We start from the raw sequence: 20,608 nt of genomic DNA, 5'->3' as shown, positions 1-20,608 counted from the left end.
GAAATAGAACATCATTGGAGAGATAAGGATAACAATGACTTTCCATCCAATGATAAATTACTAGCAGCTGCATTATTTTCCCTCACTTATATATGGCTCTCTTTATTGAATTTAGCTTGAGATAAATAAATGATCTGCCAGGAGCCTGGTTAATATTACTTCTCTGGGACCCATTTCAGGCCCAACTAGGCTTTTGCTGATAATATCTTTAAGCTTTTCAGTAGGGAGAGACATAACATTTGTTTCTGACAAGAACCCTATGTCGCCTTATCTGTTTCATTTGAGAGGCCGTCGACCTCAGCTTCTTTAGTTAAAATGAGAGCTTTACTGTAGAGGCTAAGTTCTTGAACTTGACTCTCTCCTTACAATGAGATTATATGTCCTGGTTGTAAATTTGAAGCCACGCATGATATACAGTTATTCTTAGCATTTCCTGTTGATCACAGGGTGGTATTGATTGGTCCCTGCTTTTGAATCTTTCTCTGGTTTGTTTGGGAAGGAATTCCACTTTTTTAATTATTTTTCACCCCACAATAATATGTGAGCTTTTTGATGCACACTCATATTTAACTTCAGGCATTTGTTCCATTTGCAAATGACAGTGGATTTATTTCACAGCCTCTCCCTCCTCCTTCCACCTTAGGAAAGACATCTTAAACATATCCACTTAGTTAAAAATAAAAAAAGCCTAAGAACAAAAGATTAACTCTTTCTGTGAATCAAGATGCCAAAGAAGGCAGTTGAACCCCACAATTTTTTTTCTTACTGCTAGTAATTCCTGTATTGTGTCAATGATCCTGATTTTACAGGTTCCATTGGAAAATTAGAAGCAGGGAGGGGATGGAGTGGAGGTGTGAGGCAGCAGACGTGATCAGCCTGTACTGCACTCCTCTAGTTACTGTTTGGATACCTCCATTGGGGTATTTTTGTTATTTCTGGGAAGTCCTATCATCAGGTTTTAGATTAAAATCGGACAACTGCCATTTTTCATGCAGTGTGAATTAGAGGAAATTAAACCCAACCACTTCTGATAAATCCTCTCATAAATAAACTGGCTGGTGGTGTTAGATGTAAGTCCAGCCACAGTTTGATTCACGTTGTAGTGAACAAAGAACAAGTTCTGTCTATTTTAATGCTTCATCATCATTATTGTTATTTATACTACAGGAATGCCTGAAGGCTCCAGCTGAGTTTGGAGACCCCATGTGCTAAGTGCATAATCAGACTTGCCTGGAAGGACTTGCAATAGGAATAAGATAGAAAAAAAAGGAAGAACTTTCCTGTGCCTACTTTACAGTCAGGAAACTGAGGCTCAAGGAAGGAAAGCCATCAGCTCAAGGCAGTGAGGAAAGTCTTTGGCAAGGTGGCAACTTCCAAAAGATCTTCTGAGCTTCTGCCAAGTGCCTTGATGTAAGATCCTTTCCTACAGTCTTTTTGGGGGGTCACCTGTCTGCTTTATGCTTTCCCACTAGGCAAAAGTTAGAAGATAAAGTGGGAATATGACGATAAATCTCTTTTATCTGATGTTAGAAGAATTTGCGGTTAGAAAAAGGGGCACACCCTAAATAGCATTTGCATAGATTCATGTAAAAGAAGATATTATCTGTGTGCATTTTAATTTTAATTTGAACAATGTCTTGTCTTGAAATGAAATAAGGAAAAATTGCCTTTTTATATAATAGGAGTAGTTTTGGCATGTACCCTTGTCACATCAGAAAATAAAAAAAAATATTGTACAGTGCCCTAAAAGGCAGAAAGGTTAATATTTATTAAATTAGAAAAATTACACAGTCATGTAACATACAGTTGTTGTAAGCTAGAACCCATTCTTATTTATCTTGAGAGACTGACAGGATATTCTCACCAATAATTATTAGCTAAACTCTTCATAAATTAATTTCACTTACAAACACAGGCAGCATGGGAAAAAACCAAAAAGGTGGTGGACATGAAATAAATTATTTGCTGCCAAAGAATGAGAATGCTTTTCCATTTCTGCTGCGCTGTTATTCTAATGTTACCCTGAGTACCCGGAAAGCATCAGGGTGAGATTCACACACTTGCACAAAAGCCAAATTAAAGAGGCTTCATGCAGGGCTTTCCACAGAAGACTGAATTGACTTTGTGCCCCTGTGTATACTCGGTGTGTGAGCAGAGGGAGGGGAGGGGATTGCAGCAGTTGTAGCAGTCCCCGGAGGGAGCTGGGACAGCTGTTCCAGGGGGTTCTGACCAGAGAGTCCAGTAGCTTTGTCACCAGGTTACTTATCTCATTTCTGTGTGGTGATTCCTTTGGGCCTGGAGGTGCAGGGATTGCTTCTTGGAGGAGTGAAGTCATCAGACATCCCTCATTTCTATCCAAACCATGTCATTGCAGCGGGGAAGGGTGATACATATCACTGGAAAAGTTTACTCCAGTGAGTCATTCTTGCTAAGAGCCTGTGCAGTGGTAGGTACATGCAGCCTCTCCTTTTTGTGAGCCTCAAAAGCTGAAGTCACTTGACCAATATGAAGGGAGGTTCAACTGGGAATAAAACCATTTTGGATTTGATTAATAGAACATCCCTCCTTTCCTAGCTAAGAAGGGAATGCTTTTTCCTGGCACATGGGTAGTACCTGGATTACCAACCATGTGGCATTCATCAGTGCCATTTCTCTGTACTTTCTTCACTCTGCCATGGAGGACTCTTGATCCATAGTGCTGTTCCCACAGAAATGGTTTTTCTATACAAACCATATCTATTACTCAAAGTAGTTTCTTGATCTCCTATGAGGCTACCAGAGAATTTAATGTCAGTGAGCTGATGAGAGGTTTTACAGCATTGCTGTCAGTACTTATGTGACAAAGATCTTCTACAAACTGTGGCAGAAGAAGTGTAGCTTCTATATCTACCTCCAAATCTGATTTGATTCAGTTGAACCATGGACTCTTTCTGTTTTGATGTTATGTCAGTCTCCACTCTGACCACCTGCGTGCAGTGACACTGCAGTAACTCTCCTGCTGGTCACTAGATGCCACCTGTACAAGCAATTAGACCCATCTTAGGTGATGATTTTTATACCTCCCATGGGAGTCACTACCTTTACAGCTGACTTACAGCAGCAGATCACACCAGTGCTCCATGGTTCCTAACAATGCCAAGTGTGCAGATTTAACCTGTCTTGCTCAGTGGTGGTTTCAGAGTGGTGTGGTGTCAGTCACTTGCAGTGTTGCTCCCAGGGACCTGGGCCAAGGCCAACAACTCAATTCTCATTATTGGCTGAGTAAGAAAAATGCCACTGGTGCTGACCTTGTCATAAATCCACAGCCTCTGTCCCCACACCACCAGCTGTCCAGACCAACCTTTTAAGGACTGATTATATCTGTGTTCCAGTTGCTAAAATTGTTTGGTTCTTTTGTTATTTCAACTCTGTGGTCTCAGAGGAGCAAATTTCTCAATAATTTTGCCTTCTCATCCCCACTGTGAGCTGTGTGCCAGCAAGGTTGTCTTTAAATGAAAAAGCCCTGCCTTTTCCTCCTCGCGGTCGTACAGGTTAAACACGACTTCTCGCTTCTGTCATTCATCCTATTAAGAAAACCCTGGACTGCCAAGTGCACCCTCATTTGCCAGTTTCCAGGGGATGGCAAGCATTTATACCTGAATCATAAACCCTGAAGGAAGGGCCTTATCTGATGTGGTACACCAGACTTAATGGGCTGGTCTGTGCAGCTGCAGCACCTTGGGTGGAAACTTCAACAGTGCCTCTTAAAAACAGCCAGCTTGGTGTTCCCTGCACTGTGCCGAAGGACACGGCTGTTCATGTTTACAGACCTTGCACTTCACTGCTGCAAGTGGTTCTTTGGTGGCAGGATCTAATTGAGCTGTATCCTAAACTGGTTGGATTCAGTTTGAAATTCCAGCTCTGCAGCGAGATCAAATGAGGTTGGACCAGTTATCACCCTCTCTTGCCTCACTTGTAGGATGGAGATGCATTAATGTGTTGATGATGTAAGACTGAAGGAAGACTTTGCTTGTAGTCATTATTGCTGAACTAGTTGTTCTGATGATTTATCCAGAAAGCCCTAAGTGTCCTGATAAATGTAAAATTTCTCTCTTTTTTTTTTTTTTTTTTTTTTTTTTTAATTCTTGAGCAGATGGAAGACTTAGATGGAAAGGAATAAAAAACATAATTTGCTGAGGCCCTCAATTAATCATAATCAAGTTTGTGCATGTTATACTCTACAAGGGTAACAACAATGAAACACAAGGAGAAAAGGATGCTTTCCTCAGGCAGTTCTGGAGACATAAAAGCAATAAAGAAGCATACTTCAGAATAATGTGGAGATATATGACTGCACTAAATAAAAATGCTTCTTTAACGTACTGTAAAAATAAAGATGTTTAGTTAGATTTATCATTCTTGTTACAAACACAAATTGATCCCTTGGACTACGCTACTGGCTCTGAAAGTATCTGAGGGATGGTTGCAGCCCACTATTTTATGTAATTACTTCAACATTGTTTTATTTGCTAAAGAGCTAACTGGATTATTCCTTCTTTTCATTCCAAGGTTAATATATGGGGCACTTGATCATGCAGATATGGATTTTTGACTTTTACATGATATTCAAGCCATATTTTAATTTGGTATACTGAGAGGAATGGTTTGCTTATTATTTTCCATGAGTCACATCTAAACCTGTGAAAAGACGTTTTTAAAACTAGTTTTACAAATAGCAACATGTGGTAATTGAAAGCCACCCCGCTCCCCAAATCCGCTCTTGATTGACTTGAGAACATTCAAAACCAGAGATTCGTTTCTGCAGTTTCATTCAACCATTGCAATGAGCAAATGAAACAATTGTTTTATTTGTAAGAGGAGATTATCCCTTGAAGGCAGATAGAAGGATACTGCCCACAGAACCCCATTTGCAGGCACAAAGAGCGCTTAGTCAATTTTTGGCAGTGATACTGAAGCTATTAGTTTTGGATATGAGTTCACTGATGTTCAGTACTGTAGATTTCCAGTTAGTTCATGAAGGGCCTTTAAAATTACACACAGAGCTTCATTAATTGCTTCAGAAAAGAAGCAACAAATATCAGGCCCTTAAAGTGTGTGTGCACAGAATGGCCATTGATTTCAGTGAATGTTCCCCACTGGAGAGCTGGTCCTGTGTCCTGGGAAGGCAATCACAGTTTGTACAGTGGTTGCATCAGCATTGCCTCAAAGTACAAGGGCTTCTGCAGGATCAGGCCCTGGTAGCTGTAATTTTTTTTTTAAAATCTCTTTCATTCTCTTTCTTTCTCTAATTGTCTGTATACGTGGTTTATATACATGTCCACACACATACATATATATATATATATATATATATATATATATTCCTGATTCAGTGCATTAAAAGTTTAGCAGTGAATGTGTTGAGTTAGAGACCAATACAAGATGACAAAGTCAGAGTCCTTCAAAACAAAAAAAATAGAAATCCTGTTCTGTAGTCTTGGAGTTTGGGTTTTTTTTTTTCCATTTGATAGAATAGTGCCTGAACATTTGTTCTGCAACCAGATATCCATAAAGGAGAATTTCCTATGCCTTCCTTGCAAACGGCACAACCTCATGTGATCCCTGATCACAACAAATTGATTTATTTAAATAAAAATAATGATCTTCTTTCTTTTCTCCAGCCCCAGCAGCAAAATCCCATGTAACCCCAATCAGCAAATTGATACAGTTATCTTCTTTTGTCCTCCTTTCTCCAACCCAAACAATACCACCCTGATCCCCAAGTAATAAGAAAATGATTTATGCAAACAAAAATAATTATCTTTCTTTGCTCTCCACCCTCTGACCGTATAATCTCAGAAGCTCCTGGTTTAACAAATTGATTTATTTAAATTAAACAAATAGTGATCTCCTTTTGACCTCTGTGGAGCACCTCTGTGGCAGACTCCTACCACTGCAACCACCTTACCCAGATGCTTAGGAGGATGTGTTTTAAAATATAACAGCGCTTCAAACTAACCTTGATACTTTGTGACTCCTCTAATCAAAGCTCATGGAAGCTCTGTTCCTAAGAAATGAAATTAGGATGTATCATCTGAAGATTAGAAGTAAGTTAAATGTCACTGGACCATCACTGGCAAAACTTTCAAGGAGCAAGAGGCAGAGTCCTGCTTGTCAGAGGTTTCACTGACATGATCTTGTTCCATGTTTGATAGTCCTGAAGGTGTACAAATACATATATATGTACGTGTTATCTGTGTATTTTTTTCCTGCACTGGCTTTATTTAAATTAGTGTTTTCTGTGCTGTCCAACCAATGCCTCTGTTTTGTGCAGCTGCTACTTGAACAGTCATTTGGGCATTATACAGAATTACATAATTATATGTGCCATAAGCAAAAGTGCAAATAGTCCCACTTAGCACCTAATCAGATGATATCTGTTGTGAAATGCTGGCAAAGAAGCCAATAGATATGACTTACTTTGCTATTAGCTCTGCTCCTTTGGTACGGGCTGCAGCTGGAATTTGGCAGAGTTGGAAGAGGGATTAAGTGATAGTGGGGGCCTGAGTGTATTGTCTGCAGAAACATTCTTTCCTCCACCAGTTTCTGTGGTGTGCAGCGCTCAGAGCAGGACACTGGTGCTAACCAGCCTCCCAGATTTTGAAATACTTTGGTTTTTTGCAGTTCATTCACACTCTGTGTCTGCTTTGGTTTCAGACCCACAGTGCTCTCTGACAGAAGACAGTGACATGATAGGAGTGGTGACACAAGGCTCTTACTTTTACAGTCAATAATTGATTCTTCTGGATGGATTGTGACTCCCTAAAGGTTGCAAAGAGAGGTAAGAATGATTGGACAGCTTCAAAAACATTAGTTCCTTCCAAAGTCAGAAAGTTTTTACTCCCTTGCATCATTCTCCTTCATGGTCTAGCACTCTTTGGGACTCTTTGGAAATACGTGAGAAAATCATTAAAAGAGATTGTTTTTATTAACCAGACATTTTCTTGCTTAATATTTTGGTAATTTTGAGTGGGTTTTTTTTAACGTTCAACACTGAATTGGGAATCATCGTGTGAAAAAGCTGATTGTGTCTATTTTTGTGATTGTCACAAAGTCTACATGGGAAATTCAGATGAAAAGGAAAACGTTGCAGAAACTGCTTCAGTTGCAAAATAGAAATATAGATACCTCTGAAGTTTTCAAATCCCATCTTTTTTATTTTGTTCATTTGAAATTTAATTTTTATTCTTCCAAAATGCAAAGAATTGAGGTTTTTGCATGTGAACACCTTTGGAGATACGATCTCAAAATATACTTGGATATTAGTTTCAGAATATTCTATTTCAAAGTTCAGTCCTTCCCATGCATTTTAATTACCTTTACTCCTGACTTGCACAAGTAAAATGAGGTGAGACTCACGCTATAACATTATGCAAAATGCTCCCATAAAAAAAATAATAATCTTGTTCTGAAATTATACCCGGACGATTATTAGAGCTGCAGCCTTTAAAAAATTCAGCCACTGTCTATTGTCTTGCCAGAGAGGAAAGTATTTCTACAGATGGCTTGGAATTAGTAGAACATGAAATAATGTCAATGGTACTGGTAAGAGGATTAACCAGCAGTTCTGATGGTATTGAACGGTTTGCAGAGACCATATTAAACAGCCACATCAGTCTGCAGGTCAGCCCTGCAGTTCTTCAGCTAAGCAAACACAGATGTAGGACTCCCTTTCATGGCCATCATTTCATGCCTTTGACATATGTTAGGCTCTTGGGGCTCCGTGGCATATTTACAGCCTGAACATTAAAGATGCCTTTTCTTAGATCCTTAGTGGACCCCGATGTCTAAGTCAGCAGCAAAAGGAAAAGCAGGAGCCCAGGACACCGGGGATGGACCCCAATGGCACAAATGTATCAGTGAGGAATTAAGCTGCTAGGAAGTTCCCTGATGAAATCCTGGGGCCTTTTTCAGTTGCTGACAAAAATTCTTCTTGAAAATCCAGTCAGTTTGAAATCTCTTTTTCTCTTGGGTTGATCATGTCTGTGTTTTGCCAAAGCTGCCTATGAAGTCGCAGTGGTTGAGTTTCACAAGGCGAGAGGGTTCAGCTCATGTCAGCACTGCCAGGCCTCTGTGCTTGTTCAAAGTTTCTGCAAATCTGCTGGGACTACAAATTGGCCAGAAGAAACAGAGGGAACAGTCTGTCTTACAATATTGCTGTTCCTTTTCTATTCCAACAGAAGCTTTGGCTCTTCTTTATTATTTTCCTCAATTTTTTGTTTCTCTGAAACTAGGAGTCAGAAATAAAAAAAATAAATAGTACATATATGTGATGAACATGTATCTTTTAGATATACAAAATACATACTTATGTATGTCTAGTGAGAACAGGGTGGGACAGGTTCTTCTTGTTCATCTGAATAGTTTTACCTGTCTCAATCCTGAAAACTTGTCAGTTTTCAGATAAAGATATAGGTATAGACATACTATGTTCAAAGAATTCCTGAATGTAAAGGTTGCTGACAAAGAATTTGTATGGAAAGAAGATAAATCGAGTGATAAAACACAGAGCTTTTGCTCAATAATTACTTAATATGGTGCAAAATTTAAGTGAAATTTCCAACATACAGCTGCTCCACGTGTAGCCACTTCTTCCTGAAAGAGGAAATAAACACTCAGCCAGAGAGTGTAACAATGAATTACATTCAACCTAGAAGTGCTTTAGCATGTCTCCAAGAGCTTCTGCCTGCTTCAGTGATGGATTATAAATTAGCATGGAATCCCACAGGCATGGCAAGGTATTTATGGAGTGTTCTGATTGCTTGGACACTCCCAACAAATATACAGTCAGAGCAGAAATCAGAGTATCACTGTCTTCCACTTTATTTATTTCTATTTAGCGAGTGCTGGAATATTACAAACCACCAAGCACAGCTGTAGCTGGAATATACTTCCCAAAGCTTATTTACAGTAGCTCTCACTCACAATGGGTAATGGTACATTACTCCATAAGTAGTTCCATTGATTTCAAGAGATCCATTAGAGAAGTTCCACTCCTTGTACAGCTGAGTGTATCTCGATTTGGTCCCGTGGTTGAAATGCAGAAAGAGCTCCTTTACTGCTGTGTTCTTAAATGCATCAACAGTTTGAAAAAAGCCCTACACCAAGCCCTCCCCCAAATGCTCATAGTAGTGCAAAATACTGATGAGGCTGGAGGGACAAGGGTTTGCAATATTTTATTTTCTTGCAGAAGCAGTGATACATGTTCTTCAGTTATACATAGATGAATGTTCGTTCCATGTGCTGTTTTCAGCTGTGCACTTACACCAGTCCAAAATCCCAAAGAGGAAAGTAAAAGCTGAGATTCACATCAGTAGCAGAGAACATCAGGTGATGTTGATTTAAAGAAAACATTAATCAATCCAGATTTGCTTGGAACCGGGCCCAGGTTCACTCAACAGGTTGGTGAACCTTAGCAAATGTTTCTGTGAATCTGTTCTGTGTTTTGACTTTGTAACGTGATCTGAAATCATCTGAGTTTCATGTGGTTTTGTTGTGCACGTTTGGAACGCTCATGGGGCGAATCCAGGGAAAGACAGAGATGCTAAATTTTGCATGACGTGGTAAGGTAAGAAGTGTTTCACTCTTCCTGACACTCCCTGACACTAAAGTGAACAACAGTTGATGCTGTCAGCACAGTTTTTAAAGAGGAGACAATCACTGTCTGTCAGGCTCCTTGTGTCTCCAGGAGTCTTTATTTTGGAGCCAACAGACAGTCTTCAAATCATATCCTAAAAACCCTATCATGAGTTTTGGACTCTTATATTCCTTTTCTCTGTCTCTGGTAAATGTCAAAAGTTTTACTGCGTAGGCAGGTACTGGAGTTGTGAACAGTATGTTATGTTTCTTGATGTATATTGGTTTGAAGAAGTTTTATAGTGCTTCTAAAAATTAGATTTTTATGTTGAGTCTGTGGATGAACAACTTGTGTTTTAACTTTATTCGGTTTGTATCTGAATTCATAAATAGGTGTATTCAGCCCCCATAGCTGGATATAAAGTATTTAAGATCCATCTACACCAATCAGGTAAAAAATATGATGAGATGACACTTTCTATTAATTTTATTTTTAGGCCAGAGCCCAGAACAATAAATATGTGAGACACTCTGCACGAAAAACAAAACCTAATTCATCAGAGGATGCCAAATATTTCATTCTGTTTCAGGGTGAGCAACAGAGTTTTGCTGGAGCTGAGATTTTGGAGACAAAGGCAGGTGGGAGGAGCTGTTTATTTTTTTACACTGATTCACTGCCTCATAATTGAGACGTTTGTGGATCAGTGAGATGACAGGGAGCTTAGAGAAAACGAGGCCAGTGAGTGTAGCTTAGTGGCCTGGCATATATACAAGGTCAGAGTAGATAATTTAACTGTCTCTTCTGGCCTTAAACCTGAGGAAACTCAAAGAAAAGAATCAAAGTCTGCAGAGGTTGTAGGTAAGAAAAAAAAAAGTAACAGGCTGGGGTGTCCTTTAATGCCCCTGAGGTTCAGCATTCCTTGGCACATCAAGCAGACTGGGGTACAGCCACAGATGGAATGGTCCTGCCAGTCCATTCAGAAGTACATTAGGAAGGAAGAGCAGCTTGCCAGTAATCTTCAGGTTTAAATTGATCTCTTTCTTCTCCTCTGGAAGAGTTCTGTTTGCATCCGCCTCATATCATTGCATTTTTCCACTAATGTTGTCTCACTTATTTAACTTGACACAGGGAGCCCCCTCTGAGGTCTTTGAGATTCCAGCCAGCATTGGAAGTGACAGCCCAGATAAGGCAGGTAATCATATCAGACCTTGGGGGACCACACTGACTACTTTTTAATTGATAATTCCAAGTTTCTGTAATAAATTTATTTCTTAATTATATACATCATGTCATACATGGTAGCTAATGATTACCACTAGTTTAAGTCTGCAGCCTTCAAGACATCCTTCTCCCTACCATATAATCATAATTTTCCTTCCAAATTAAGATTTCCTCAGAAAGAAAATGAACAAAACCCGCACATTAAATCCAATTCCCTCCAAATAAAATAAAAGTAGGTAAATTTAAGATACTAAGTAAAGTAAGTGATTTTAATTAGCGGATCATTTCAGGAAGATCATAAAACATTTAAATAACACTGAAGTTATGTATATTTAAGCAGTTTTATGGAGAATTAAAGTCTTAAATGGTAAATTTCAAATGTAAATACAAAAGTCGATGCAAGAATGTTAATTGCTTTTCCTAAGTTTCTCACATGGCCTAGATGTTATGGGAGGTATCCAGAATTACATTCATAGTAATAATGTGCCCAATTCAAAGCTTATTAAAGTCCTTGGAATTTTTCCATGGATTTTAGCAGTCATTGTATGAACACAACAAATGCTTTTCAATGTTTAACTTCCAGTACTGAGGAAGTCGCTTATATATCAAAATTATATATGTGATGTCAGTATTCCAACTTGATGGTAAATTTTTTGTTCAAAATTCCTTTTAATAGCCAAGAAATTTGAACTGACCTTGAGAACTTATCCAGTTACCTCTTTAACAAATCAAATTACATTTTTACAGCAGACATTTTACACCAGCAGATTAGTTTATATAAAAGAAAACTTATACACCAGGAGAAGCTGCTACAATTAGACATCAAAATGTGCCAACAAATTGAATTATCAAGAATGTGAATTCTCCCATGCCTGTCTGTAGGTCAGCAATACTCTTACATTAGTTTTGACTTAAATAGATCAAATTAAAACTTTATTTTACAGTTTGATAATAATGAAATGCGTAAGGCTTGAAAATAATGAAATTAAAATCAGGAGTAGTAAGGCTGAAAAGTTGTGATGTATACATTTTCTAAATTTGTCATTGTAAGCCCCATGGAAATGAATATGCTGTTGGAAGAATGAGCACACAATGTAGTCCTCAGCAGTTTTCCTTGATTCCCTGAAAACATTTGGTCTTCTGTGAGAGCCTGGAAGAACCACCGGCACATCTCTCCCATGGCAGTGTCAAAATGCAGATGGAAGGGGTAGCTTTCCATGCAGGCTTTTTATTCCATGAAGACATAGAAATCACATTGCAGGGACACCAGCAGTCAAAAAAAGAAGTGTGAATGCTGTTACTGGAGTCTCCTTGTGACTAAATTGTTGGCATGTGTGAGGAAAAAATGCCTCAGGGGACTGGTAGTTCTTAGTGCCCCAAAAAAATCCAGCAGGAACATTTTTTTTTTTTTCATCTGGAGAAGATTTTCCAGGGAAAGCTGTCCTGGTGCAGATGGGAGGGGAGGCAGTGCCCACATCTCCTGTGCTCCAGTGCCTGCTGGAGGTGATGCCAACCTCAAAGGCTGTCCAGAGGCTCCATGGGCATTTCTGGCAGAGGGACATGGCAGGAGTTCAGCCTCCTGGAGAAGCCACCGTGCCTGTCTACGTGAGAGCAGGGCTGCAGGCAGCATAAACCTGGTCTTTTCTTTCTCTTCAAAGCGTTACACACAGTCCGAGACACGCGATCCAGGACGTTGCTGTGCCTCTGTTTCTTCAGCTGTTGCATGGGGATATTATTATGCTCTTGTCTCAGACGCTGAGAGGGTTAATTAATTATGTTTATGAAACCCTTTGAGATTCTCAGATGAAAGGTGGCTTTGGAATTGTTAGGTGTTATTATAAGAAAAAGAGAATGATTTTATAGCTTTATGTTAATGGTTAACATCTGCACCACAAAACCTGCTTGATCACATAAAGATTCTGCTAAGCATTTAATCCTAATTTGCAGGCTGATGCATATTCATTTTATTTAGAAGATTAATTTAGTCATCAAAGGTTAATCTGCCTCGGGTTTGTAATTAGACAGAGCAGTGACTTGGTGTCTCTGGGCTCACCCAGGCTGCACGGGGTTTTCTGAGTGGGCAGGGCTCTAACTGTCACCAGTTTTCACTTCCAGGTGGTGCTCAGAGGGAGCTTAATTTTTGTAGAAATGGTGAGTGGTAAAAGCCTTGGCCCGTTTGAAGATTAAAAATAAAAGGAGAGGCACAAGCCAATGAACAGTCAATATAGTGAATCTTAGAATGCTGCTTTAATTCACCCCTGGCAGGTTTACTCAATGCGATGTCAGGGGAATAAGCAAGGGATTTTTTTTATATGTATATGTAAAACTGATTTAGCAGATTTCACAATCTTTGCTGTATGAATCGTGCCCCTCTTTCAAAATTACTGATTAGCAGTATGCAGAAAGTTTCTGAAATGAAAAACTGTGAGGCTTTTTACTGAAAATCTCAGATTTTAACTTTCAGCTCCTTTTAGGAGGTGTTGTTAAAAGGTCATAAAATGTGACCTGTAGTTGCTTGTTGCCCTGAAAATGAATCCTTTTGTGCTTAAGTTTGGCTCCTTTAATTAGAAGTCACAAAAGAAAATGTGGTCCTTGTGGAGAACAAAAATCATGTTTCCTTTGCAGGTACACCAGAAGGCATCTTTAATTACTGTTTATAAAGCTGGCTGTTCCTAAGTGTGAAGGATTATTAGTGCCACGGCATTGTCTTTTGAAGTGAGGAAGAGCAGTGGCTGCCTCTGTCATGTGCTCATGGCTTCCCCTTTGTGCAGCAAAGGTGGTATCGAGGCTGTGTGCTGTGCCTCTGAGCCTCAGCACAGCGTGAGGCAGTCAGGTGGCCTCCAAAAATTGGGGGGTGGGACACTGTGGGAATCCAGGGTTTCCCTCTGACTGCCCTGGCAGGTCTGGGACCCTGGCAGGGGTCAGGAACCCCCCTGGACAGAGCCCCCAGAGACACTCTCTGTGATCTCTGTCCATGGAAAAGAGTTTTCAGTATCACAGGATGAATTACCAGCTCTGAGTGTTTGATATAAGGAATAATTAAGTGTGGCATGGATGCAAAAGTAACATTTTAGGTTTCTAGATTAGGGGTTCAAAGGGGACAAGATGGAGGAAATTGGGTGTGTTTTGTCCTTTTTCTCCTTCTTCATGCCCTCCATGTTTCACTGTGGTGTTGGCATTTTTCTGTTGGTTCAGGCTGGGGACACACTGTCCAACGTAGGTGACAGATATTGGCACCTTATTGTAAATCCAGCACAGGTAGTTTCTGGTATTTAATGTTTGTAACATCCCACTGAGGGCAGAGCCCCACACGCTGCCCTGCAGGACAGAGCTGTGGCAGGGCAGCAGAACATGTTAGAGATAAACAGAATAAACAACCTTGAAACCAGCACAGACCAATTATGGCTTCTGCTTTGGCAGCGGGGCTGAAAGACAGAGACTTTCTACAGTCTTGGAATCATCAATACCTCAGATTCCTACAGGACACCAGGGTGGCTTGGGACGAGCTCAAACTCATTATCAGTGTGATGGGGCTGTCAGAGGGCAGCTCAGTGCCTCGGGGATGAAGCTCACCCAGGGCAGGACGTGGGGAGCTCAGTATGGGAGACAGAGCTGGGAAGTGGCAGAGGAAAACCTCACAAATGGAAAATTTGTCACAAAAGTAGTGGTTTGCCCAACATGAAATCAATACGTGCTGCAAAGTAAGCACTGTAAATGAAAATCATGATACTAGAATTTAGGAATTTGGCCAAAGCTTTACATTTCATTGCAGCTTGGCTTTGGTTGAGTTTAGAATCCAGATTCCATAGGGGTGGTTGCTCTTTATCCCCAGCACAGCGCTCACATCTCTATTATGATTTGCCAATTTTCCCCTCCTCTTTCTGGTGCAGAACCTCAGAAGCATCCAAGAAGGGATTTTGGAGACCATAAACAGTTCTTAATTGAGAACAGCCCAGAATCAATTTAAGTGCTAGCTTGACTACCAGAATATAAATGAAACTCTTTTATTAAAGCATTGTATTTCAATTATTATGAAGAACAAGTGGCCCAACTGAAAAAGCTTTTAACATAGCAGTTATTTGCTTGATAGCTGATAAGTTAATTTTGGGTGGATGATTACAGCTATTGCTTCTTGTCTTTTTCACTTTCATTTTTACTTGATCTAATGACTGTTTACTGATTTTCATTTGGACTCATGGTGAACTTCTAATTCAATTGGTAATAAATTCAGATTGGTTGAGGCCTGTTATTGCAATCAGTTTTCCTAGTTCCAGTTTAAAAGGCCAATGGAGTTTTTGCTGGTGTTTTGAAGGAAGCTGGAATTGTTTTGAAACTGATGATTTGCAAAGCTGTTTGCCAGCTGACCAGTTGGTAATCAACAGTAAACACTTCTCTGTTCTTTACAAGAAGGATAACCAGCCATGCAATGAGAGTACGTGATGGCAATTCACAAAAACTGGGGGAAAAAGCCCAAACAGCCAGAGCAGGTGTCACTCTAGTCAAGTACTGAAAAATAATGTCCCCCTTGCATTGTTCAAGCCCTTCATCTGTAGCCAAGAGACTGAGAGGGGAATTACACATGTGTTTGCTGCAGATTTTAGACTGTTTATGCTGTTTTAGTTCTCTTCTCAACCTGAATCTTTAGTGTCTTCACTTGCATCTTAATCCTGAGCTGATTTGTCTGAATGGTAGACAGGTACCACTGAAATGTGGATCGTGAGCTTCATCTGTCATCCCTGCTGCTGTCTCATTGACTTCAGTGAGCTTCCAGAGGAATGAGTCTGGCCCACAAGAGGATGTGAACTGTCAAGAAGATAAACCTCTTTCTCATCCATTTGAAATGTTTGTGGGAAAGAATGCCCTAAATATTTAGCAGCTTGTGTAATTTGAGAGGCAATGCAGGGGGTTTTTTAATTTTATTTTTCTCCCTACCTTTCCATTTTCTTTATTAAATAGAGGAAAACCTTGCCTTAGGCCCAGTGTGCTTATGACAGGGAAAAAATATCTGCCAGAATCTCTATTACTGCTCAGGCCTGTATATATTGTTATTGCTCTTGTATTTGTAATAGCAAAAAGTGACTATGTCGTTTATGAAAAATCCTATTTGCAGAAAAATACCCTCCTCCCCCCACCTGTTCCAAAGGCAGCACAGTGTGTGAAGAATCCAGGAGCATTTGTGTTGGTTCTGTCAATGCAGCAGGGCTCGAAGCAGCATGGATGTGAGTGCTGGACATGTATGCATTGAGTGATGCAGCTCCTGAAAGCAGGAGAGAACAGGGATGTTTTAAGCTGGTTTAGCTTCCTCTCCTTTGCATTTTTGGGAGTCAGTGCAGCTGCACAGAAAACATCACTCAAATCTACTGCAGCCCAGCCTGCTTTCTGGTGGACAGAAGAACTAATGTGGGACTTCAGTGCTGCAAACTTTGTATGTCCCCACTGGGGTCACGCTATTTCAGCACTTCCAAAAGGCAGCCAAACTGATTGCTTGCTTCAAAGATCTTGCCCCTTCCTATTTCAGCTGCAGGGAGCTGAGTCAGGCTTGGGTGGAGGGGGGAGATCCTCCACCCAGATTGCCAGCTCAAGCTTGCCAGGGCTTTATCTTGTGTTCTTGGGCAACACGTTAAAGTTCTGCTCTAGAAGAGCTCAGGGTTACACTCTTGGGGAAAAGCACAGTCCATCACCATCGTGCACCAGTGCCTGGCTGCTGCCTCTTCAGTCCTGAATGGAGAGACACCCATGTCTGTGCTTTAATGGAGCTGGTTTACATTTCACATGTGAAAGGGATGGCACAAGGTTCATGAATAATGCTGAGCATGGGAATATTCTCCCTGGGAGTGGGGCCATCTGTGTGTCTGCACAATTGCAAATTCCCAGCCTGAGTGAATATGTAAAAACTCACATTTATGCACCATTAAATTTACATGATTCTGTCCACAAAATGAACATTTTGGAGCTTTTAGACCATCTATAGCATTGGTCCTCTGTGCAGGGTGACTCTGAAACAGATTCTCCTTGACTGGGATATCTAGATAGCAGGTCCCTGGCAGTGTATCTTTCTTTCCAAGAGCTGTGCCAGCTCCAAGACTGGTTGCTGGTACCTTCAAAGGATGAGAAGCTGGCACCTCCTTTGGCTCCTGTGCAACCAAGTGCTCTTCTTTCCCAGCAGAAAGATCTCTGTTTTCTGCCTTTGCCCTCGCCTAGGGCTGAGATGTCTTTATCACATTTACCCTGTGGGCACAGGAAGTGATATTATATAAGAAATAATTTTGCAACCCTATTTCTACTAATCATTGCCACTCCTACTGTAATAACAGACAGATGCAACACACACGATTCATGTTTCTATTATTTTTTGCTACAGTTTGCATGTGTTTTCCATTTAATTACAGTATATGAATTTCATCTCTCATTTTTTCCCTTCTTGCATTTAAAATTGAATTTGATATCTGTGATATATAGATAGGCCTGTGGTAAATTGATGCACTGTACACTCTTAAGTCTGTCTCTGCAAATCTCTTAAGTGCTCTGAATATTTTCCAGTTTTGTTGGTGATGCAATAGCATCTGGGATAGTATTGGAGTAGTTGCTGCACAGGGCAGAGGAGTAGCTTGAACATTTAAAGAAACTTTGCTTGACAACAGTACCAACACCAAAACCAATCACAACAATTTTTAGTTGTTAGAGAGAACTCTTTGCACCTTTATATCTCAAAACATATTGCAAAGGAATTTGCAAGAGGAGAAAACTGAGGTGTACTGCTCTGTGATGACTAGGATACCATCAACAGGATAGTGACAGCCCTGAAATGGGAACCAGATTTTCGTGACTGACCTACTCAGTGGGAAACATAACAATTCAGGCTTGAAGATCCTGTGGTGTGCTACTTGTCAGATCCTTTCTTTATCAACCTGTATTCCCATGTTTGAATTGAGCATGTTGCAAAACTTGAGAAAGGAGATTTCAGTCCAATTTTTACATGAAAGAGGCCAGCTGAACTAGAGAGAAACAAAGAAACATTGCTAAATGCTTGTTCCTACATTAAAATAATGTTAATGGAAATCTGACAACAGTGGGCTCTGCCTCATCTATACTTCCTGTGTGTTTCAGAAAGAGTTGAATTATCCTGCTACTTACCAAGAGGAGAAAAACAGAATAAGAGCACTGATTAATGGGTGTGCTTTGGATTCACACTGGATCCTGGGAGAAGAATTGTTCCCTGTGGATGTACAAATATCATGGTAACTCTCCTCAGGTAATAATCAAGTTTTGTTTTTTAACTAAAGTGCAATGTCTGATTGCAGTGTGTTCTACAGATTGGTCAATCAACTGCAAATGACATGATTTTAAAACAATGGGTAGATGCTTACTTAGTCCACACATAGCCCAGAGAAGCTTTGAAGGCTTGATGCACTCTGTTGAGTAAGTAACTATAAATAAAACAGACTATTAAAACATCTTGAAGTGTGCATTATGCCATCAAGCAATGCTGTTTGAAAAGAGCTGTGGTGTTTGGGAAAAATTAAACATTTTCAACAACTGTCCAAATCCATATATACACATAGTTTTTGGTGTGCCAAAGATATGTCTGTGACAACTCTTGGACCTCAACAAGTTTTATTAATTATTCTTTGAATAAAGTATTTTTGGTCACTTAAATGCTGCAAGTAGACAGGAGACAGCTAATCATAGGGAGAAATGCTGATTTCAAGGGAACTTGCAATTTACTTCTCCCACAACCTTTAGTAGCAAATGGCAAAATATTGATATGGGGTATATGGAATAGACCTGTGTGGGGAGAGGACAGAGAACTGTAGTTCATACAGGCTTTTAGTACATGTTTGTTCAGCTGGGTGAATAAAGAGACATTGCTCTTGATGAGAGCTCTCCTGGGTAGTTCCAGCTGGAAATGACCAGCACTAGGGCTGTTACCACTGAAGTGTTTTTTCATTACTTGTGTGCCATCTAGGACCTGCAGATATTTTGGTATTCTGAATTCCCTAGACACCCAATATTAGATGATTTCACTGTCCTAATTTCTGTTCAGTCAATGAGGAGCAGAGTCTGTGGGCTTCTGGCTTCGTTGTTTAATGAAGGGTACAGTGTGATGCTTGAGAGACAAAATTTCTTTAGATAAGAAACTTCAGAGTAGGGGCCTTACTTTCCTGCTTGCCTGTGATGTTATCAAGCAGTAATCCTTGTTAAGTAAGGATTAATGTTCAAACATGATCACGCTGATGAAATGTCTTTTTTGGCTGCAGAGGAGACCTGGCAGAGTCTCCCTTTGCCTGCCTTTGGATGGTTTTATAGACCTCGTTCACATGAGCCACTTTTCCTGTGGGTGACGTGGGGGATCCCACTACCACTGAGGAGCATCTTGGGCTGAGATCTCACCTGCATCTAAGAATAATGCCTTACAACAGCATCTTTCAGTTGTAAAGCTCTGAAACCAAGTTCTCTGTCAGCTCTAAAGTTGTTTTGGATTTCATCAGCTTGTTTTATCACATGCTAGAGAGTGCCAGTGTTAAGAAGACTTGTCTTAAGCAATCCTCTTAGTGTTCCTGAGAGAGATGGTTATATTTTAAATATAGTGAGTCAATCTGTTGTCCATCTCTTATGGACAACTTGATCAGACCCCATGGGGCAAAGTTAATGGAGTCTTGTAATATCTAAAAAGCCCCTTTAGCAGCAGCACTGTTTCTTTTTCAGTTGTACTGCTTATTTGCTAATTCCCATCTCATTGCAAAACTTTCTAGGTACTCTGATTTCGTTATCTGACTTGTTAGGAGTGAACATGGCCCTTAAGGACTCCTCTATTTTTGGACAGTTGTCAATTTTACCAATTAAAAGAACGCCTTTGGATGGTTATCAGAAGCTGGAGCTGAAAACATGTTTGCAATTACTGATGACATAGCTGTTTCTATTTGCTGCTCTCTCTTTTAATTCCCAAAAGTGATATTTTCTTTGGCAGTAGATATGAGAAAATATGTCACTGTGTATAATTACAAAATGCTGTTCGTTTCTGTCTTGTAACTGTGGGGGGTTAGTTGGTACAACACATTTGGTTCATTCTTGGCTCACTCAGCTGCATGACACACATTTAAGTGTATTATTAATTGTCATGTTAATATTCATTACCATGTTAATTTCCATGGAATCATATAATTCTGCATGCCTCCAAATTTTTGTTCAAGGGTATATGCAAGCATGAAAAAAACCCCCACTGAATGGTTTCCTAGAACATTATAATAAGTCTTAAATAAAATCACCTTCAGAACATTTTCCTCTAGGACACCTGAGTTCTTTCAACAGACTTTGACCCCACTATGATCATGGCTACAAAACAAGATTCATTCCTGGGCATGGGCTTTGTACAAAGCTGCTTTAAATGTTTGTTGTGCTTTAAACCAGGTTCAAAATACAAATCCACAGTACTGGCTTTACTTTAATTTCCTAGGTTGCATCTGCCATCTTATCAGAACAATCTGCCTGCACAGTCCACTGAAGAAGCTGCATAATATTTTCAGTGGCCTGGATTTTTCACTTGATATATAACAAATATATGAAAAATGGCTCTATAAGTATCTGGGAATTCTTCAGAAAATGGTTTTGCAAGAGAAAGTTCTACTAGAAACAGTAACTTAGGAAGAGCAATCTGTGACATAAGAGGTGAACCTCAATTTAAATGACTGTTGCCTGGGAATTTAAAAGAAAAGGATTAATACAAATATTTTGAGGAGCACAGAGTCCCCAAATCAGTAAGATTTTTTTAAT

General features: G+C 39.9%; 1 long non-coding RNA gene across 3 annotated transcripts in view; it reads left to right on the top strand.

Moving 5' to 3' along the window:
• The window catches only part of LOC115496851 (uncharacterized), a 41,306-nt gene extending 22,122 nt beyond the window's left edge, over positions 1-19,184 (top strand). For 2 of the 3 annotated variants that reach the window (XR_003962387.4, XR_012057743.1), the window contains exons 6-8: positions 6,697-6,820; positions 10,745-10,808; positions 17,945-19,184. This is a non-coding gene — a long non-coding RNA (uncharacterized lncRNA). Of the gene's footprint in view, positions 1-6,696; positions 10,207-10,744; positions 10,809-17,944 lie in introns of all 3 variants that reach the window. The other variant, XR_012057744.1, reaches the window with a different exon arrangement.
• The last annotated feature ends 1,424 nt before the right edge of the window (positions 19,185-20,608 follow it).

This window comes from Taeniopygia guttata, chromosome 11 (genome assembly GCF_048771995.1).
Source record: "Taeniopygia guttata chromosome 11, bTaeGut7.mat, whole genome shotgun sequence".
Lineage (NCBI taxonomy): Eukaryota > Metazoa > Chordata > Aves > Passeriformes > Estrildidae > Taeniopygia > Taeniopygia guttata.
The sequence above is the reverse complement of the archived record's forward strand: the minus strand, read 5'-3'. Positions and strand labels throughout refer to the sequence as shown.